The sequence below is a fragment of the Triticum aestivum genome, chromosome 6D (genome assembly GCF_018294505.1).
Source record: "Triticum aestivum cultivar Chinese Spring chromosome 6D, IWGSC CS RefSeq v2.1, whole genome shotgun sequence".
NCBI classification, from domain to species: Eukaryota; Viridiplantae; Streptophyta; class Magnoliopsida; order Poales; family Poaceae; genus Triticum; species Triticum aestivum.
In genome coordinates this window covers 211677156-211695997 of record NC_057811.1, presented here as the reverse complement: position 1 = coordinate 211695997, position 18842 = coordinate 211677156, and positions in this window count along the sequence as shown.

Below are 18842 nucleotides of genomic sequence, written 5' to 3'. Positions count from 1 at the left end.
ATTGGCTAAAGCGTCAGATGCAGAGTATCTTGGTGGACGTCAATCACATCCGCAACCTACCCACCAAGAACTCATTCGTAGCCCATGAAGCCTGTAGGCGGACTTGGAAGAGTCTCACACTGCTATGCCCTGAAGAAGATCTTCCGAAGATGGCTTCACAAAAGGTTTCAAATTTGACTCCAGACCTCCATGCAATGCAAGCTCGCGCCGCACTCCATCAATAGAAGATTATGAGTATTCATCTTCGGCTGCAACTGTTGTTGCGAGAGTCGTCGATGAAGAAGATGATGCCACTTCTCCAACCATGGTTGCACTGCATCTCGACACTGCACCAGGCCCTTCTGCACCACCGAACTCAAGTGACGATCCTGCACCTTCATCTACTCCTGATGGGAACGAGTAGATGCTCTATGTCTTCAAACCTTTTTGGTCCTTACTGACAAAAGGGGGAGAAGCATATGAGTTGATAGTCTTCAAGCGGGTCCTTATGGGTGGTTGCTATATTTTGCCAAGTGTTTACAACTCTCGTCTCTTGATACATTTGGTTCTTTGGGTTGTAACACTTAAACTTGATGGTCGTCTGCTACCTTTTCTGTCAGTCTGTGATGCGATGATAAATTCCGCATGAAGTCATTGCACAGACGTCCATTTTTCATTATTCATGTCATTATCTTCGTTATATCTTTATATGCATGATGAATTGTGTTCATAAGTTGAAGAGGATCTCCACAAAGTAAAACCTGCCATGTGCACTTGCATTCAAAAGCAAACTACTTATATGCACATCTTCAGGGGGAGCCTTTTGCCACTTATGAAGACAATGCTTTAATCCTTAAACTTTCACGTACTTTTATCCCCGTTGAAAACTTCAACCAGTTTGTCATCAATCACCAAAAAGGGGGAGAATGTAAGTGCATCTAGTGCCACCCCTAGTTGGTTTTGGAGTATTGACGACAAACTTGGTTGAGGGACTAATGTGTTTGTGAGAATTGCAAGATAACATAGGTAGTAGTCCGACATTGATTCGGTTTACCTACCAGAGATGACCCCTAAAAATGTGTGAAGACATTGAAGACAATGGTGGTTTGTGAAGATATTCACAACGAAGATTTTGACTTGAGAAGACATTCACGTGAAGACTATGGAGTGCAAAGACATAGTTGTTCCGTAGTTTCCTTTTCTTATTTGTTGAGTCATAGGAACCACCGCACTGTTAAGTGGGGTCCAAGTGAACAAAGTCAGAGTGACTGATGTGATGCTCAACCAAATCCTATGTCTTTGAGCGAAGACAATGAGAGCAAATCTTATCCTGAGCTAGATAAGTCAAGCTGCCGCGTGTGTTTGAAATATGACCGTTGGACACGTGTCAGTTCCTTAGTGACTCAGGGTCATTTCGGACAAATCAGGTCGGGTTGCCTCCTAGCTATAAATAGCCCACCCCTACACCATAAATTGGTGGCTGCTCGGAGTTAGTGCACGGCTTTTGTCGTTTGAGAGCAACCCACCTCCGAAGCATTTGAGAGAGAGATCCTTGCGAGGATAAAGCCCAAAACACCTAGAGCCAAAGAGTGTTAGGCATCACTGAAGTCTTTCTGTTCGCGTGATCTGAAGACTTGTTACACTTGAGGACTATGAATCCCCCAGCCGGTTAGGCGTCGCGTTCTGAGCATCCAAGAGTCATTATGGATTGCCGGTGAACGAAGTCTGTGAAATTTTGGAAGTCTACCTTGAAGACTTACCAGAGTGACTGGGCGAGGACTAAGTGTTCTTATCTCAAGGGGAATAAGGTGAATACACGGTCTTCTGAGTTGAATCTCAGCCTCCCTAACCAGACGTACAGTTGTCACAGCAACTGGAACTGGTCCAACAAATCCCTGTCCTCACCAAGCAACTGGTTCTATCTCTTACTTCTCTTTACTTACAGTCTGTCTCCATGAAGTCATTGCCTACTTGCATGATATGATTGACTTCACTGTGTGAAGACAGTGGTTGTTTGGCTTCATACTATCTTCCATCCTGATCCATTCTACCTAGCTGCTAATAGTCTTCGTGCTTTCACTTCATTGCTTACTTGACTATGGCTTGTCTAGTGTAGTCTACCTTCCGCTGCATATCAATAGGTCTATTTCTTCTGTTTGTCTTCAAAGCCCCCGTGTTTTGAAGACTTTCATAAAAATCGCCTATTCACCCCCCCTCTAGTCGACAACTAGCACTTTCAGATAAGCAAAGCGTTCTTGAGGGTACACAGGAATTTCATGTAGTCACTTTCATCATGTTGGTTCGATTTGTGTTTGCTACTTTGATAATTTGATATGTGGGTGGACCGGTGCTTAGATGATGTTCTTACTTGAACAAACCTCCTACTTATGATTAACCCTCCCACAAGCATCCGCAACTACGAGAAAAGTAATCCCTCCTTTTTTATATACAAGGCCACAAACTCAAATTACAGGTACCAAGGTAAAGTTAGTACATGTTTTACAACCCAACTTTTCTTCTCATTTATCGGAATCATTAATACACCATTTGCATGCAAGAAAACTGAGTGGAGCAAGCAACCGAGTGTCATTATGACTACATGTATGCAAGTATTAAACAAATTAGTAGTACGAGGAAACATCATTAATTTTTGCCTCGATTACTGTTGGTGGCCTTGTATACATTTAAAATGTATATTTCATAGTGGCCTTGTATAAGTAAATGGAGGGAGTATTAAGAATAAATTCTAACCATAGCATTAAACTTTGGGATCCAATCGGTCCCTTACGGAATAGCGCATAAACTGGGGTTTAAGTTTATGTCACTCTGGCAACCCACCATCTAATTGCTACTCCACAATGCATTCTCTTAGGCCCAAATATGGTGAAGTGTCATGTAGTCGACGTTCACATGACACCACTAAGGGAATCACAACATACATACTATCAAAATATCGAACACATATCAAGTTCACATGATTACATGCAACATGATTTCTCCCGTGACCTCAAGAACAAAAGTAACTACTCACAAATGATAAACGTTCTCATGATCAGAGGAGTATTAAATAGCATATTGGATCTGAACATATAATCTTCCACCAAATAAACCATATAGTAATCAACTACAAGATGTAATCAACACTACTAGTCACCCACAAGCACCAATCTATAGTTCCGGTAACAAGATTGAACACAAGAGATGAACTAGGGTTTGAGAGGAGATGGTGTTGTTGAAGATGCTGATGGATATTGCCCTCCCCAGGATGGGAGAGTTGTTGGTGATGATGATGACGATGATTTCCCCTCCGGGAGGGAAGTTCCCCCGGCGAAATCGCTCCGCCTGAGGGCAAAAGTGCTCCTGCCCAAGTTCCGCCTCGAGGCGGCGGCGCTTCGTCCCGAAAGTCATCCCCTTATTTTTTCTAGGTCAAAACGACCTATATACCAGAAGATGGGCACCAGAGGTGGGCCGAGGAGGCCAAAACCCCCCAGGGCGCGCTAGGGGGCCCTGGCGCGCCCAGGTGGATTGTGCCCACCTAGTGGCCCCCCTGGTAGTTATTTGTTCCAGTAATTCTTATATATTCCATAAAAAATACCCGTGAAGTTTCAGCTCATTTGGAGTTGTGCAGAATAGGTAGCCTGGCGTAGCTTTTTCAGGTCCAGATTTCCAGCTGCCGGAATTCTCCTCTTGGTGTGTACCTTGTAAATTATGAGAGAAAAGGCATAAGAATTACTCCAAAAAGAATTATTATGGGTAAAAACATTATAAATAATAGTACGAAAACATGATGCAAAATGGACGTATCAATGCCCAAGGCACCCCAAGGTAATATGCAAGGACAACCAAGCATCTAATCTTGGGGATGCCCCGGATGGCCTCCCCTCTTTTCTCTATGATACATCGGTAAATTACTCGAGGCTTTTTTTTATTCACCACATGATATGTGTTTTTCTTGGAGTGTCTTGTATTATATGAGCCTTTGCTTTTTAGTTTGCCACAATAATCCTTGCTGTACACACCTTTTGAGAGGGACACACATTAATCGTGAATTTATTAGAATACTCTATGTGCTTCACTTATATATTTTGAGCTAGGTAGTTGCTCTAGTGCTTCACTTATATCTTTTGAGAGCACGGTGGTGATTTTATTTTGAAGAAATTGATGAACTCTCATGCTTCACTTATATTATTTTGAAAGTTTTATAAATAGTATGGTAATTTGCTTGGGTTATGAATTTAGCCAAAATATGATAAGTTATTCAAGAGGGATATAATAAAAACTTTCATGAAGATCATTGAATATATGAGAAGTTTGATTCCTTGCATTCTTTTTGAGATATAAAGATGGTGATATTAGAGTCATGCTAGTGAGTAATTGTGTATTAGTAAGAATATTTTTGTTAAGGTGTGTGATTCCCGAAGCATGCATGTATGGTCTCTCGTTGTGCGATGGAGTTGGAGCATGATTTATTTTTTATTGTCTTCCTTATGAGTGGCGGTCAGGGACAAGCGATGGTCTTTTCCAAGCAATCTATCCCCCTAGGAGCATGCGTATTAGTACTTTGTTTTGAGGGCTAATAAACTTTTGCAATAAGTATGTGAGTTCTTTATGACTAATATTGAGTCCATGGATTATACACACTCTCACCCTTCCACCATTGCTAGCCTTTTCGGTACCGTGCATTGCCCTTTCTCACCTTGAGAGTTGGTGCAGACTTCGCCGGTGTATCCAAATCCCATGATATGATACGCTCTTTCACACATGAGTCACCTTATATCTTCCTCAAAACATCCACCATACCTACCTATTATGACATTTCGATAGCCATTCCGAGATATATTACCATGCAACTTCCACCGTTCCATTTTTATTATGACACACACCGTCATTGTCATATTTCTTTGCATGATTATATGCATGAGGCATTCATATAGAGTCATATCTTTTTTCTAGTATTGAGTTGTAATTCTTGAGTTGTAAGTAAATAGAAGTGTGATGATCATCATTATTAGAGCATTGTCCCATGTGAGGATAGGATGATGGAGACTATGATAGCCCCACAAGTCGGGATGAGACTCAGGACTTCAATAAATAAAAAGAGGCCAAAGATCTAAAAAAAGAGGCCAAAGAGCCCAAAAAGAAAAAAAAAGGGAAAAGGAAAAAATAGAAAAAGAGAGAAGGGACAATGTTACTATGCTTTTCCACACTTGTGCTTCAAAGTAGCACCATGTTCTTCATGATAGAGAGTCTCCTATTTTGTCACTTTCATATATTACTAGTGGGAATTTTTCATTATAGAACTTGGATTGTAAATTCCAATGATGGGCTTCCTCAAATGCCCTAGGTCTTCATGAGCAAGCAAGTTGAATGCACACCCGCTTAGTTTTGTTTTTGAGCTTTCATACACTTATAGCTCTAGTGCATCCGTTGCATGGCAATCCCTGCTCCTTCCATTGACATAAATTGATGGGCATCTTCATAGCCCACTGATTAGCCTCGTCGATGTGAGATTTTCTCCTTTTTTGTCTTCTCCACGCAACCTCCACCATCATATTCTATTCCACCTATAGTGCTATATCCATGGCTCAAGCTCATGTATTGCGTGAAAGTTGAAAAAGCTTAAGAACATCAAAAGTATGAACCAATTGCCTGGCATGTCATCAGGGTTGTGCATGATAAATACTTTATGTTATGAAGATAGAGCATGCCAAGATTATATGATTTTGTAGGGATAACTTTCTTTAGCCATGATATTTTGAGAAGACATGATTGCTTTTTAGTATGCTTGAAGTATTATTGTTTTTATGTCAATATTAAACTTTGTTTGAATCTTATGGATCTGAATATTCATACCACATAAGGAAAGATTACATGATAAACATGTTAGGTAGCATTCCACATCAAAAAAATTGTTTTTATCATTTACCTACTCGAGGACGAGCAGGAATTAAGCTTGTGGATGCTTCATGCGTCTCTAACGTATCTATAATTTTTTATTGTTCCATGCTATTATATTATCCATGTTGGATGTTTATATGCACTATTATGCTATTTTATATAATTTTGGGGACTAACCAATTAACCTAGTGCCAAGTGCCAATTGCCGTTCTTTTCCTTGTTTTTGTCTTTTACAGAAAATCAATACCAAACAGAGTTCAAACATAACGAAATTTTTTGACAATTTTTCTTGGACAAGAAGACACCTAGGAAGCTTCGGGAGGAGGCCAGAAGGGCCACGGGTGAGCCAGAAGCTCACCAGGCGCGCCCTATGAGATTGTGGGCCCATCGTGGCTCCTCTAACCCTAATCTCAGATCCCTAAATACCCAAATATTCCCCTGTCACATCCCTAGTCTGGTATGCACTTAGGCTAGCTAGATATGCTGCATCATGTCTAAATTTCATTTAAAGTTGAATTGGGGATGACCAAACCCTAGCACCAAATGAATTCAAGTAGGTTCAAAATAAAAATATTTTCAATGAACCCAAAATGCCCTTAGAAATGTTCATGATTTTTGATAAAGGTGAAAACCTCTGCCAGAAATGATGAGCATATTTATTGGCCATTTATGGATTTTTGAGCTAAATCATACTGTATTTGAATTGGAGCATTTAATGCCTATAAATATTTTAAATGCTTCAATACTTCTGAAAACAATTGGGGGCTGTTGGAAATAATTCAAATAGTGCCCACAATTTTTATCAGGATTTTACAAAATGAGTTAGTAATTTTACTAATTCAAAACAGATCAAATAAATAGAAAACATAAAGTAAAGAGAGAGAGAGGAGAGTACCTGAGCCACTTACCTGGCCTGCACTGTGTTGGCCCAACACTGTTGGCCCAGCCCATCTCTCTCCCTTGTCCTCTTCCAGCTCACGCCAGAAGGACTGGAGCGCGCGTGCCCGGCGCGCGCAGCCACATGCCGGCCACCTCCACCCTGCCTGTGTGCTCCCTCGTCGCCCTGGATCTCCCTCGCGGCGCCACGACACCCCCCCCCCGACGCCTCCGCCGTGCGGAATGCTTGCCGCCGGCCATATTCCGGCGAGGCTGACGTGGCGACATCATTAGCGGCTAATGACGCCACTAACTAACCCCCCTAGCTCACTGCCAGATGGGCCCCGCCCTTAATTAACCACAGGGTTATTTCCTGTTTAAATTAAGCTAATGCCGTGGACCCCACATGTCAGCTTTGACTTTGGTCAAGTCAACGTTGACCGGTCCCACTTGTCATCCACCCAAACCAGCCAGTGACACTGACATGCGGGCCCCACCGTCCAGGTTTGACCTGGACCGCCCAGTTGACCTGCTGATGTCACTGTGATGTAATGCTGACGCTATAAATCATTTTCTGGATTTATTCTTATACAGAAAATTCCAGAAAATCCTATAAACTTCTAAAAATCATAGAAAATAATCTATAACTCAGATTGAAAAGATTTATATATGAAAAATTATCAGAAAAATCCAATCTATCCATTTATGCTACTTTCATGCATGAAAAACCAACTTATACCTGCTGTATAAGTGAAAACATTCAAATGGCACCTTAAATGCTCAAACTAGAGTTTGCATTTGAACCTTTGGTTCAAATGGACTCCCTTGCACTTGTTGCTAGCTGCATTAGCTCAATTCACAGCATATTGCCATGTCACATTCATGCATCATATCGTTGCATTGCATTGATTGGTTTTCCTCTCTGTTGCCGGTATTTGTTCCCCTTGGTAGACGTTGTTCCGACGCTGTGATCGTTGACACTAATGAAGACTCAATGCTATCTTCAGAAGTGCCAGGCAAGCAAACCCCCTTGTTCATTTCGATACAATCCCACTCTCTCGCTCCTGCTCTCTTTTACTGCATTAGGACAACAACGCTTCAACTGTTACTTGCTGCGGTAGCTGAACCCCTTTATCCTCTGCATGACCTGTCATTTCCACAGTAAATAGATGAAACCCACTAGCATGAGTAGGAGTTGTTTGAGCCCTGGTGTGCCTACTCATTCATGCTTGTTTGTCATGCCTGCTATTGCTTAGAGTTGAGTCAGGTCTGATTCATCGGGAATGAATTGGAATTTGGTGAACATGTCCTACTGTTGAGAGCTAAGTGTGTGAACACGATTTGGTAAAGGTAGCGGTGAGAGGCCATGTAGGAGTACATGGTGGGTTGTCTCATTGAAACCATCCTCAGGAACTGAGTTCTGTGTTTGTGATCCATGAACAGTTACTACCACGCATTGGAATGCTTAAGTGCCCCTCTCGACTTATTAATCAACCTGATCTCTGTCCAGGAGTTGCAACTAGTTTCTGGTGTTTGTAGGTAGTGTTAGTAGTCTACCAAGTGGCACCCGGTACAGGTGGGCTTGGGACAGACTAGGCACACGTGGCCTGGTGTACCGAGTGGCACCCAGATGGTGGGCTCGGGAACCCTGCACACATCGTTTGGGGCCGTGAGCGACACCCCGGCCGGATCTCCTTGCGGATGGAACCCGAATAGGCGATAAACCTGGACTAGAGACTTGTGTGGTTAGTCAGGTCGTGGCCGACTCCCTCGCCAGGCTTCCGCTTGAAGGTTGCCGAGGTACACGAGGTGTACATGGTGGTAAGTGGCGAGAGCGTGTGTGACGAAGTACACCCCTGCAGGGTTAATATGATCTATTCGAATAGTCGTGTCCGCGGTAAAGGACTTCTGGGTTGCCTATAACAGTTCATAGACAAGTGAAAGTGGATACTCTAAAATGCGCAAGATAAGCGTGAGTGCTATGGATGGCGTTCTCGTAGGAAGACGGGAGCGGATCCATAGTGGTGTATTGATATGGTGAATATGTGGACTCGTGTGCGCCACCTCAAAAGAGTTACTTGCAGTCGTAGTTCAGGATAGCCACCGAGTCAAAGCTGGCTTGCTGCAGTTAAACTCCACCACCCCTTTTGTTGATACCGATGCATATGTAGATAGTTCTGATGTAAGTCTTGCTGGGTACATTTGTACTCACGTTTGCTTATTTTATGTTTTGCAGAGAGACGTCAGTCTCGCTAGTAGTTCCGTGTGGACTTCGACGTTTAGCTTGTTACCTCAGCTACGATCTTGTGCCCTCGGCAGGATCTGGTAGATAGTCAGGCTTCTCAGCCTTTTTCATTTATAGATGTCTGTACTCAGACATGTTAAGCTTCCGCATGTGTTTTGACTTGTATGCTCTGAATGTTGGGTCATGAGACCCATGTTTGTAATATCTGGCTCTTCGGAGCCTAATGAATAAATACTCTGAGTCGTAGAGTCTTGTTGTGATGCCATGTTGTATTTGCACATATCGAGCATATTGTGTGTATGATTGAAATGCTTGGTATGTGTGGGATCCGACAATCTAGTTGTCTATCCTTAGCAGCCTCTCTTATGGGGAAATGTAGTCTAGTGCCTCCTTGAGCCATAGTAGTCCGCTACAGCCCGGTTCACCGGAGTCCTGCTAGCCCAGCACTACTGCTCTGGACACTTGACTGGCCGGCATGTGTTTCATATCGTTCCTGTGTCTGTCCCTTCGGGGAAATGTCACGCGGTGACATCCGGAGTCCTGCCTAGCCTGCTACAGCCCGGGTTCCCGGAGTCCTGTTAGCCCAGTGCTACAGCCCGGATTCGCACGCTGCTGACCGACACGTTCGATGTTGATTCATGTATGCCTGTCCCCATACGTTAGTGCCGCTTTGGGTTCACGACTAGCCATGTCGGCCCGGGTTCTCTGTCATATGGATGCTAGCGACATTGTCATATACGTGAGCCAAAAGGCGCAAACGGTCCCGGGCCATGGTAAGGCGACACCCGTGGGAGTACCGTGCGTGAGGCCGCAAAGTGATATGAGGTGTTACAGGCTAGATCGGTGTGACTCGGAATCAGGGTGCCGACAGCTTTGGTATCAGAGCCTGACTGCCTGTAGGTTTACGAAGCCAAACTGGTCGAAGTTGAGTCTAGAAATGCTTTAGTTATATAAGGGAATTGATTGTGGAAGGGAACGTAAGGCTCTTTTACTCCTTTACCTTATAGCCTTCTGATCTGAGTCACCCTCTTCTCTTCTGCGGGGATTAAGAACTAGGCTTCTCATCTTTCTATCAGGATCACGTGTTACTAATCCGTAGACTCGTAGGATTGTTGGTTTCAAGCCTCAGTTCAGTTTCTACTACTTCCATGAGTTGACAGTTCATCCCAGAACCTTGTTATGATGTTGAGTGGTTATGCCACCATTTTGCAGGATATCTCAAATCCTTTTGAGCATTCACAGCTGTTATGATGTCCGAGTCACCCCAAGTTTCTAAATAGTCTAATGCATTTGCAAATCCTTTCCGTCCGTTCCCGATGTTCCTTTGGGCCAGATTAACCACACTAATCGTTGAGTTGAGGTACTCTGTTGCCTTGACATATATGTTGGAGTTATTATTATGACCCTAGGTGTCTTAGAGGACCACTTAGCAATCTAGCAATGCTTGCATCCCCAGTGTGATGATTCTGGCCATTACTCTCGAAAGCATCCCGTGATGCCACTTAGTTAGTAGGCATTCTATTCCCGGGTTTCTGAACTCGAGATTCACCCTACTTACTTCATGTTGATAGTGTTGCTAGTTCCTTTAGGATATTAGTAACCTTTGTGATAGTCTTCGAGGTCCGTGGTATCTCATTCTTCCAATACCATGAACCATTATGGCAGAAGTTCTTTTAACCAAAAGATCACAACTAGAGCGCTCTTGAGGAGTTCTCCATTCTGCATTGTGAATCTGCCAGTGCTACCTTTCTGCATGGATTATCTGGAAGAAATATGTTGAACTTGTTTGACATACTAAATTTATGCATCCACAACTCAGATAATCATATGTTCTTTGGGGTTGTCCCTCTTTAGCTGTATTCCGACCTTCATCTATCAATTGATAGTCAAGGGTATGTGTGCGATCGTGTTCATCGATGCGTACTATCCTTGTGGCCCGTCAAGCCGTTCTATTTCAGAATGACTAGGAGAAACAAACTCCAAAACCTCGTCCATATCTAGGATTGGGTCAAAGCAAGTGTATTCCGCAGGCCAAAATGCCAATCCAGCTTTTGCTCTGCTCTACCTTGGAGCGTCACCATCTTTATGTCAAGAGTGTCATGAGAATTGCACCACCTCTTATGAATTCTTGATTAAGTGATACTTCTCGCCATCATTATTCATTCCTCGGTTCCGTGTTGTCACAACCGGAATACCGACAAGTGAACCGTGATGTGTGAAATCAATACTCTGAGCAACTCGTTGCTTGGTAGTTAATGGCAATACCCTCATTCTTAGCGTGTTGGTTGTTCAATCATCATCCGGAGGTTGATCGTGTTACCTAGTCCAGTTTCCTGGTGCACTCTTCGGTCAACGAGTTAGGATTGTATCAATTCCTCGCCCTTTTTGATCACATCGTCTTGCCCTGAAAAGCAAGATTGTTCTCGAGCTTAGTAACATATCGGTGGTTTGTGATTTTCTGATTATCTTCTCGGAAGTATCACCAGGTTGTTTCCTGACTGTTATGTTGAGCTCGTGATCAAGTTGGTTTCCTGTAAACCACCCCTTCTCCAAGAATCCGTGTTGGATACCCCTGAGCTAGTTGGTCAAGCTAAACAACAGCTTGGAGAGTTGGAAGATAAAAGCTTGCCTGGCTTAGTTCTTTCCAAAGGATATCTCTTGTGTGTGTGTTTGTCGTAGAAAGATAATTTCTTCATCGATTGGTCCTCGTGATCAATTAATGGACCTATCATCTTAACCAAACTTTGATTTGAGTATGGGCTATCATCAAATCAAATCAGAACCAATGATGTTCGTAATGTTGTCCTACTCGTGGTTGATTCCTCGAGCATACACCATTACATCTTTTGGGTCTGACCAATGCTATTCCCGTGTTTACTTAATTTTGGAACTCCATCTATATGGAAGCCTGGATGGATTGTTGTTGAGCTCATTGACAACATTTCCATCTTGTCCATGATTTTGTTGAGCATTAAGCTAGTGTTGGAAACTTTTATAAGCATTATCTTCGTGTCCCGCTCATGAAGCATATGTTTGGATGAAGAAGATACTTCCTCTAATTCACATGCACTTGATGTAAGTTGCCGCCGAGAATTCGAGAAAGTTTGTTTTGCTTCCTCTGGAATCATCCCAAGTCAGTTATGCATGTGTGAAGTATTCTATGGTCTGTTAGACTGATCATCTTCGTTCCATATGAATTCCGTAGCACCTCGAGCCACTAACTGATTTGTTCAAGGAGAAGAAGTTCCTTCATAAGAGCTAGTCATATGACTTATGCAAGGACTTCGTTATCCGCGATGACGGTTCCCCACCTGAACTCGGTAGTGTTTTATTATAAGACTACCACGTGGTCATGCTTGTCTTGGATAGCGTGTTCACAGGTTTGTAGCGGAACCAGCTCATGTTTTGGAGCTTGCTATCGTAGTTCATGCCCCGAGAATCTCGCAACGTCATCTCGTCGAATTGCGTTGCAAACTTTCATTTTTCTTTCTAGACCTGATGAGTCTGGAATATCCCGACACCAACCAGATCTGAATCTCAGGCAGATGTGATGGTTGAACGTTTCCCAAGAACTATACTAATGGTCTCTCTGTTACCGGTAAGTGGATGTCGTGGCCAACACACCCAGCCGGAAGACCTATTATTGTAGTATCTTGATTGAGAAAGTTGGCCACCTCCCCATAAGGATTTCGTAGGATTTGCTCCCTAGTTGTTCCTTATGGATCCTTTGCATTCCGAAGTCCGACCACTACTTGATGGCTATGTTGATGCTTTAAGCATGACCGTAGTAACCAGTACATCAAGGAGAACATTAGAAGCGGAGTGCCAAATGTCTCTCGGTCGATCATCCAGATTTTGCTCCCTTGGCTTCGCTAAGGTGAAATCTGAGAAAGTGTTGTCCTCCTTTGCACCTGCATCCTCCATCACCGTTCATTATGGTAGTATGATGTGTTGCCAGGATCCTCGGCACGGATGTTGGTAAAACCTTGATGAATATGGAAATGCTCAAGTTCTTGAAAGCACGCGCAGTCACTAGGTTATGTCCTTGGTATCAACTGGAATGTGCCTTCCATTTGCCGAGTTGTTCTATAACCATAGTTTCCGTTCCAAATTGAGTGTGCCATTCTTTTGAATTCTTTCAAACGATCATTTGTAAATTGCCTTACGCTGGTAGAAAGAGTTTCAATGATCTTTGTATCAAAAGTAATTCTTTTTGTCACTTAAGGGAAGAATTCTACGAGTCACCTTTCCTAAGGTGCCCCGTTATGGAGTCATGGTAATTAACTCCTCGCTGCTTTGGAACCCATGCACCATACTATCTAAGCGTGGGATTGTTGCCCACCAAATCAAACCTCATCGTTTGTTCTTCCATCCCTCTCGACGTGTTTTGTGTCTCAACTCGAGATGTTTCAACATCTCATTCCGCGAGTTGGTCTTGTATAGCTCGATCTTCGAGAAGATCAATCCTGTAGAGTTTCCCTCTCTTCCGTCATCATAGCTGGATGAAGCTCTCGAAAGAAAAGATGTCAAGATCAAGATGATGCAATGAATCAACATCTTCGAGAAGAACAATTGGATCGTGAAGATTATGTTAGTTTGCGTTCCCCTTTCATCTAACCCTACGCTTGAATCTCGGGACGAGATTTTTGTTTAGTGGGGGTGAGTTGTCACATCCCTAGTCTGGTATGCACTTAGGCTAGCTAGATATGCTGCATCATGTCTAAATTTCATTTAAAGTTGAATTGGGGATGACCAAACCCTAGCACCAAATGAATTCAAGTAGGTTCAAAATAAAAATATTTTCAATGAACCCAAAATGCCCTTAGAAATGTTCATGATTTTTGATAAAGGTGAAAACCTCTGCCAGAAATGATGAGCATATTTATTGGCCATTTATGGATTTTTGAGCTAAATCATACTGTATTTGAATTGGAGCATTTAATGCCTATAAATATTTTAAATGCTTCAATACTTCTGAAAACAATTGGGGGCTGTTGGAAATAATTCAAATAGTGCCCACAATTTTTATCAGGATTTTACAAAATGAGTTAGTAATTTTACTAATTCAAAATAGATCAAATAAATAGAAAACATAAAGTAAAGAGAGAGAGAGAGGAGAGTACCTGAGCCACTTACCTGGCCTGCACTGTGTTGGCCCAACACTGTTGGCCCAGCCCATCTCTCTCCCTTGTCCTCTTCCAGCTCACGCCAGAAGGACTGGAGCGCGCGTGCCCGGCGCGCGCAGCCACACGCCGGCCACCTCCACCCTGCCTGCGTGCTCCCTCGTCGCCCTGGATCTCCCTCGCGGCGCCACGACACCCCCCCGACGCCTCCGCCGTGCGGAATGCTTGCCGCCGGCCATATTCCGGCGAGGCTGACGTGGCGACATCATTAGCGGCTAATGACGCCACTAACTAACCCCCCTAGCTCACTGACAGACGGGCCCCGCCCTTAATTAACCACAGGGTTATTTCCTGTTTAAATTAAGCTAATGCCGTGGACCCCACATGTCAGCTTTGACTTTGGTCAAGTCAACGTTGACCGGTCCCACTTGTCATCCACCCAAACCAGCCAGTGACACTGACATGCGGGCCCCACCGTCCAGGTTTGACCTGGACCGCCCAGTTGACCTGCTGATGTCACTGTGATGTAATGCTGACGCTATAAATCATTTTCTGGATTTATTCTTATACAGAAAATTCCAGAAAATCCTATAAACTTCTAAAAATCATAGAAAATAATCTATAACTCAGATTGAAAAGATTTATATATGAAAAATTATCAGAAAAATCCAATCTATCCATTTATGCTACTTTCATGCATGAAAAACCAACTTATACCTGCTGTATAAGTGAAAACATTCAAATGGCACCTTAAATGCTCAAACTAGAGTTTGCATTTGAACCTTTGGTTCAAATGGACTCCCTTGCACTTGTTGCTAGCTGCATTAGCTCAATTCACAGCATATTGCCATGTCACATTCATGCATCATATCGTTGCATTGCATTGATTGGTTTTCCTCTCTGTTGCCGGTATTTGTTCCCCTTGGTAGACGTTGTTCCGACGCTGTGATCGTTGACACTAATGAAGACTCAATGCTATCTTCAGAAGTGCCAGGCAAGCAAACCCCCTTGTTCATTTCGATACAATCCCACTCTCTCGCCCCTGCTCTCTTTTACTGCATTAGGACAACAACGCTTCAACTGTTACTTGCTGCGGTAGCTGAACCCCTTTATCCTCTGCATGACCTGTCATTTCCACAGTAAATAGATGAAACCCACTAGCATGAGTAGGAGTTGTTTGAGCCCTGGTGTGCCTACTCATTCATGCTTGTTTGTCATGCCTGCTATTGCTTAGAGTTGAGTCAGGTCTGATTCATCGGGAATGAATTGGAATTTGGTGAACATGTCCTACTGTTGAGAGCTAAGTGTGTGAACACGATTTGGTAAAGGTAGCGGTGAGAGGCCATGTAGGAGTACATGGTGGGTTGTCTCATTGAAACTGTCCTCAGGAACTGAGTTCTGTGTTTGTGATCCATGAACAGTTACTACCACGCATTGGAATGCTTAAGTGCCCCTCTCAACTTATTAATCAACCTGATCTCTGTCCAGGAGTTGCAACTAGTTTCTGGTGTTTGTAGGTAGTGTTAGTAGTCTACCAAGTGGCACCCGGTACAGGTGGGCTTGGGACAGACTAGGCACACGTGGCCTGGTGTACCGAGTGGCACCCGGATGGTGGGCTCGGGAACCCTGCACACATCGTTTGGGGCCGTGAGCGACACCCCGGCCGGATCTCCTTGCGGATGGAACCCGAATAGGCGATAAACCTGGACTAGAGACTTGTGTGGTTAGTCAGGTCGTGGCCGACTCCCTCGCCAGGCTTCCGCTTGAAGGTTGCCGAGGTACACGAGGTGTACATGGTGGTAAGTGGCGAGAGCGTGTGTGACGAAGTACACCCCTGCAGGGTTAATATGATCTATTCGAATAGCCGTGTCCGCGGTAAAGGACTTCTGGGTTGCCTATAACAGTTCATAGACAAGTGAAAGTGGATACTCTAAAATGCGCAAGATAAGCGTGAGTGCTATGGATGGCGTTCTCGTAGGAAGACGGGAGCGGATCCATAGTGGTGTATTGATATGGTGAATATGTGGACTCGTGTGCGCCACCTCAAAAGAGTTACTTGCAGTCGTAGTTCAGGATAGCCACCGAGTCAAAGCTGGCTTGCTGCAGTTAAACTCCACCACCCCTTTTGTTGATACCGATGCATATGTAGATAGTTCTGATGTAAGTCTTGCTGGGTACATTTGTACTCACGTTTGCTTATTTTATGTTTTGCAGAGAGACGTCAGTCTCGCTAGTAGTTCCGTGTGGACTTCGACGTTTAGCTTGTTACCTCAGCTACGATCTTGTGCCCTCGGCAGGGTCTGGTAGATAGTCAGGCTTCTCAGCCTTTTTCATTTATAGATGTCTGTACTCAGACATGTTAAGCTTCCGCATGTGTTTTGACTTGTATGCTCTGAATGTTGGGTCATGAGACCCATGTTTGTAATATCTGGCTCTTCGGAGCCTAATGAATAAATACTCTGAGTCGTATAGTCTTGTTGTGATGCCATGTTGTATTTGCACATATCGAGCATATTGTGTGTATGATTGAAATGCTTGGTATGTGTGGGATCCGACAATCTAGTTGTCTATCCTTAGCAGCCTCTCTTATGGGGAAATGTAGTCTAGTGCCTCCTTGAGCCATAGTAGTCCGCTACAGCCCGGTTCACCGGAGTCCTGCTAGCCCAGCACTACTGCTCTGGACACTTGACTGGCCGGCATGTGTTTCATATCGTTCCTGTGTCTGTCCCTTCGGGGAAATGTCACGCGGTGACATCCGGAGTCCTGCCTAGCCTGCTACAGCCCGGGTTCCCGGAGTCCTGTTAGCCTAGTGCTACAGCCCGGATTCGCACGCTGCTGACCGACACGTTCGATGTTGATTAATGTATGCCTGTCCCCATACGTTAGTGCCGCTTTGGGTTCACGACTAGCCATGTCGGCCCGGGTTCTCTGTCATATGGATGCTAGCGACATTGTCATATACGTGAGCCAAAAGGCGCAAACGGTCCCGGGCCATGGTAAGGCGACACCCGTGGGAGTACCGTGCGTGAGGCCGCAAAGTGATATGAGGTGTTACAGGCTAGATCGGTGTGACTCGGAATCGGGGTCCCGACATCCCCGTATACCAGGGGCACACCAAAAATACTTTTCCACCGCCTCAAGTTTTTGTCCTCGTGAGATCCCATCCGGAGACCTGTTCCGGTACACTGTCGAAGGGGGATTCGATCATGGAGGGCCTCTACATTAACCTTGCTGCCCTTTCAATGATGTGTGAGTAGTTTACCACAGACCTACGGGTCCATAGCTAGTATCTAGATGACTTCTTCTCTCTCTTTGATGTTCAATACAATGCTCTCTTCGATGTTCTTAGATATCTATTCGATGTAATCTTCTTTTGCGGTGCGTTTGTTGAGATCCAATGAATTGTGGTTTTATGATCAAATTATCTATGAATATTATTTGAGTCTTCTCTGAACTCTTTGATGCATGATTAAGATAGCTTTGTATTTCTCTCCAATCTATTGATGTGGATTGGCCAACTAGATTGATTTTTCTAGCAACGACGGAGGTGCTTTGTAATGGATTCGATCTTGCGGTACTCAACCTCAGTGATAGAAAGGGACATGACATTTATTTGTATTGTTGCCATTAAGGATTGGGGTTTATTCATATTGATTGGATCTATCCCTCTGCATCATGCCATCTTGCTTAAGGCGTTACTCCGTTCTAGTTAACTTAATACATTAGATGCATGCTGGATAGCGGTCGATGTGTCGAGTAATAGTAGTAGATGCACGCAGGAGTCGGTCTACTTGTCACGGACTTGATGCCTATATTCATGATCATTGCGTTAGATATCATTATAATTATTCGCTTTTCTATCAATTGCTCAACAGTAATTTGTTTACCCATCGTATGCGTTCTTTCAAGAGAGAAGCCTCGAGTGAAAACTATGGCCCCCGGGTCTATTCTTATCATATTATTTTTAGATCTATGAAACCAAAAACCCAAAAATACCTTGCTGCAATTTATTTACCTTTACTTTATTTTGCACTTTTATTTATCTTTTATACCTATCTCTATCAGATCTCATCCTTTGCAAGTAACCGTGAAGGGATTGACAACCCTGTTATCGCGTTTGGTGCAAGTATTTGTTTGTTTGTGTAGGTGCTATCATTGGAGACTTGTGTGTTCCTATTACTGGATTGATGCCTTGGTTCTTAACTGAAGGAAATACTTATCTCTACTTTGCTGCATCACCATTTCCTCTTCAAGGTAAAAACTAACGCAAGCTCAAGAAGTAGCACTACTATGTCTGTATTTTGTTTTTATCGACACGTCTCTCTTTAAACATGTCGACATGATTATCGATATCGGCTTTCGCTTGAGGATAAGCATGGTCTATGCTTGGGGAGTTGATACGTCCATTTTGCATCATGTTTTCCTACTGTTATTTAAAATGTTTTTGATAAATATAATACTTTATGGATCAATTCTAATGCCTTTTCTCTCTTAATTTGAAAGATTTACATGAAGAGGGAGATTGCCGGCAGCTGGAATTCTGGACTTGAAAAAGCCATGTCAGGGATACCTATTCTGCACATCTCCAAATGAGCTGAAATTTTACGGAGAATTATTTTGGAATAAATAAAAATTATTGGTGAAAAGAAATACCAGAGGGGGCCATCCAGGTGCCCACGAGGCACTAGGGCGTGCCCACCCCCTGGGCGCGCCCTGGTGGC